The sequence below is a fragment of the Cucurbita moschata genome, unplaced genomic scaffold (genome assembly GCF_002738365.1).
Source record: "Cucurbita moschata cultivar Rifu unplaced genomic scaffold, Cmos_1.0 Cmo_Scf00021, whole genome shotgun sequence".
NCBI classification, from domain to species: domain Eukaryota; kingdom Viridiplantae; phylum Streptophyta; class Magnoliopsida; order Cucurbitales; family Cucurbitaceae; genus Cucurbita; species Cucurbita moschata.
In genome coordinates, this window is record NW_019268537.1 from 1,512,248 (window position 1) to 1,515,768 (window position 3,521).

The window sequence follows — 3,521 nt, forward strand, 5'->3', positions numbered from 1 at the left end:
GTTTTTTTTTTTTTTTTTTTTTTTTTTTTTTTTTTTTTTTTTTTTTTGCACAATTAGGTCGAGATAAGAAAGTCCTCCAAGAATTAGTGTTGGAATCCCCACAATCTTTAATCAAAACAATTGAAGAGTTGAAAATTTTGATGGAACAAACTTTTATTAAGGGATTTGAACTAAAAACTCACTTTTTCCTTATCCTTAGTTCTAAAGAAGAGATCCTCGTTTATTTTCATACAGATGAGAGAACTTGTATATTTTTCTGAGGAAATTATGATTGATATATTTTATATATTGTCTAGAGGGGAAATATGTATCTCGGTCTTGCGCTATATAATATTTTTTTATTGAGAATATCCCACTCACATCTTCTCACATGTACAACACTTAAGAAATAGGTTGCATGTACAGTGTCATAGAAACCAAATAATATTCATATAACGCAAGACAATTTAGGTAATTCTCAACTTAAGTTTTGTGCATTCTCTAATAAACATTTTTGACCGTCTAAGTGATCCGAAGCACTTCCTAGTTCCTATTCAGATGTTTGTGTTTGGTTACTATTTTAAAACTCTTTTCAATGAAGTAAGAACACCATTTTCAAAAAAAAGAAATTAGTTCATGTCTTTTTTTCTTTTTTTTTTGTTCAACACTTTCTTTGTCAAACTTTCGTTCTCTAATTCTTCTCTTTCTAATATCTTTTTTGACAGTTTTTTTCTCGTTAATTTCTCTTCTCGCACCATTTCTTTCTCCCGCTTCGTTCCCATTTTATCTCGCTAATTTTCGTGACACTACCTTCCTTCTCGAATTTACTCTCTTCACACACACTTGTTTGTACTAGTCTCTCTACAGTAACGAGTCTCTTGTTAATATCTCTCTGCCAGTATTCTCTCATTTGTTTCATTTTTGTGATTTAGTTTTAATAAGTTTAACATATTTGATTGTGGTGATATGTGAATTCTAGAAACTAGAAGCATCTATAGTCTGTATTTTACCAAGTACTTGTAGATGACTAAAAGTATGTTGCGAAGACTTAGTATTTGGTTAAAGTTTTTAGAGTGATTGTACCTATTAGGAGTGTCTTTTAACAACCTTGATTATCAAATGTGGTTTGAGAATTCTAAAATAGATAGAAATCTCTTTAGATGAATCATTTAACTAATCTTTAAAACGTTAGTATGATGAATACTTGTTTTATACGCTTCTATACTTGTATTTTACATGTCCGAAGTACTCCATCAACTTATGGTCATCAAGGGTGTAACTGGTTTGGTTTGGATGTCTAATTGAAGCCATAAATGTTATGGTCAAATATATATTTAGAGGGGATTTTGAAATTGCTGAACTGCTTTTGTGAGTTTAGAACATGCATCAAATGATTCAAATTCAATTTGGTTAAAAAAAATTCAAATTCAATTTTGACATGGCTATGACAAAAATGATTTTAACCATTTTTAAATTTGCATGATGAATTTGATAAAATTCCTGGTTACTTTGACCATGAAAGATTGATCAAAAGGGCTGTGTACACGTTTCTTGTTTCTAGTAATATAGGTTTGAGAGTCATGAGCGAAACTTAAACATTGTTAATAAAACATTGAGACTAAAAGCTTCTGCATGTTGCTTTATTGTGTGCATACTTTTCGATAGTTTACATCTTGCACTATCTTTTAGGAATGAGTTCGAACCAATATACAACTGGACTCCGCGTTGATGTTGAATTTGAGGCATAAAGCTTTGAAGCGAAGTAATTGCAACTGCAACATGTCGCAGAGGTTTGTTCCTCTACCAACGCTTTTCTTTCTTTTTCTCTTTCTTGCACATCTACAAAGTCAGAAAATTCTCAAAATTATTCATATTAATAGAACAAGAATTCTAAACAAAAAGATCAATAATCTTAGCAATAATTTGGTGCTAGCATTTCAGAAAGCTCGTAATGAGATAATTTCAAATTTCTTGCTCAAAACAATTAAGGTAAATATGATGTGTTCCCCTTATGTTTATACAACTATTTGGCAGAACATTTTTCTTAATAAAAGGGCTACACGGTTCAGTTTAGTACTAGGCTTTATACAATCTTTTGTTCCGACCATTTAACATGATTATACGGCATAAGCGTTCATATGTAATCTTTAACTTTCAAGTGGGAGGGTGCTATATAGGATTTCTATTCTTTTTTAAAAAAAATAATTAAATAAAATAGAAAATTTTAATTTACAAATGTATTTCTTTCATTACAAAGTACTTGAAGTTTAGGAAATATTTTTAGAATTGGAGATAAACTTAAAAGAGAATGAATGATGCAACAAAAAAGAAAGATGAGTTAAGAAGATTTCCTAAGATGGAAAAATAGATTTTCTAAGATGGAAAAAAATGAATGAATGAGAAGAAAATGAATTTTGAAGAAAGAGTTTTAGTTTTAAAATTCACTTACAATTCCAAAATTTAAATTTAAAAGTTTAATAGATTGTTGAGGCTTTGTATGATAACCGAAAATTTTTGGTTATTGGTTTTTCTACCCTCTATTCTTTTCTCTCCCTACTTTTTAATCGATAGAAAACAGAAAATGCCACTGAACATTCTTTTTTCATTCTATACAAAACTAAAAAAAAGAATGTTATTTGATAATTATCTATAAGAAGACTTATTTTTATAGCGTTTTTTATTTTAAATAAAAATGTTAGGGAAAGGTGTAAGTGAAAAAGTTGGGGGGAGAAATCTTAGAAGTGAAAAAAGGAGGGAAAAATAAATTAAGAAATATATATTTTAAACGTTGAGAGAAAAAATAAATAGAAATAAGTAATGAAGGGAGAGAGATCAATATTTTAGAGATAAATTAAGGAATATATATTTTAAACGTTGAGAGAAAAAACAAGTAGCAATAAGTAATCAAGGGAGAGAGAAGAATTAGATTAAGCAAACGTGACTTTTAGCCTCTAATTTTAGGATAGGACAAGATAGAAGGAAAGGGTTTCTTATACTTCATATCAATTAATGTCATTGATGTCTTTACGTATATTGGTAGATGTCTAAGAACGTAGATGTCTAAGAACCGACGTGCAGTATGACCTAGTGTTATTAAATACGACGATTAGAAGTTCAAGTTTGAATTTATAGGAATACTAGATCAGCGGAAAGGGAGAGCACGCACAATATTTAGAAGATCAACCTCCCTAAGAGATCAAGTTGTGTAACATATTTTTTTTCTACTCAACTTTTTGATGTAATTAAGGACCCAATTCTTCCATAAAAAAAAATAAAGTACTATTGTAATAGTTTTAGATATCAAAGTACAAAAAAAAAAATAATAATAAATAAATAGTTTCTCTCTAAGAATTCATGACTCAAAATTTAACTTTTCTTTTTTAAAGAAATAGTTATCACGAACATTCCATCCCCGAAGGTATATCCGTACGTTTCCCCAGAGAGAGGAAACAAAAAAACCACCAATAATACCAAGAGATTTCATCATTTCATCTCTTTGCTCTCGGGATAAGAAAGAAAAAAAAAAAAAAAAAAAAAAAAAA

General features: G+C 29.2%; 2 long non-coding RNA genes across 3 annotated transcripts in view; one reads left to right on the forward strand and one right to left on the reverse strand.

Moving 5' to 3' along the window:
- The window catches only part of LOC111458479, a 5,908-nt gene extending 2,666 nt beyond the window's left edge, over window positions 1–3,242 (forward strand). The window contains exons 3-4 of one of the 2 annotated variants that reach the window (XR_002713126.1): window positions 1,669–1,769; window positions 3,036–3,242. This is a non-coding gene — a long non-coding RNA (uncharacterized LOC111458479). Of the gene's footprint in view, window positions 1–1,668; window positions 2,071–3,035 lie in introns of those variants that run through there. The other variant, XR_002713125.1, reaches the window with a different exon arrangement.
- The window catches only part of LOC111458480, a 7,751-nt gene continuing 5,970 nt past the window's right edge, over window positions 1,741–3,521 (reverse strand). Inside the window, exon 4 of the long non-coding RNA XR_002713127.1 lies at window positions 1,741–1,818. This is a non-coding gene — a long non-coding RNA (uncharacterized LOC111458480). The remainder of the gene's footprint in view (window positions 1,819–3,521) is intronic.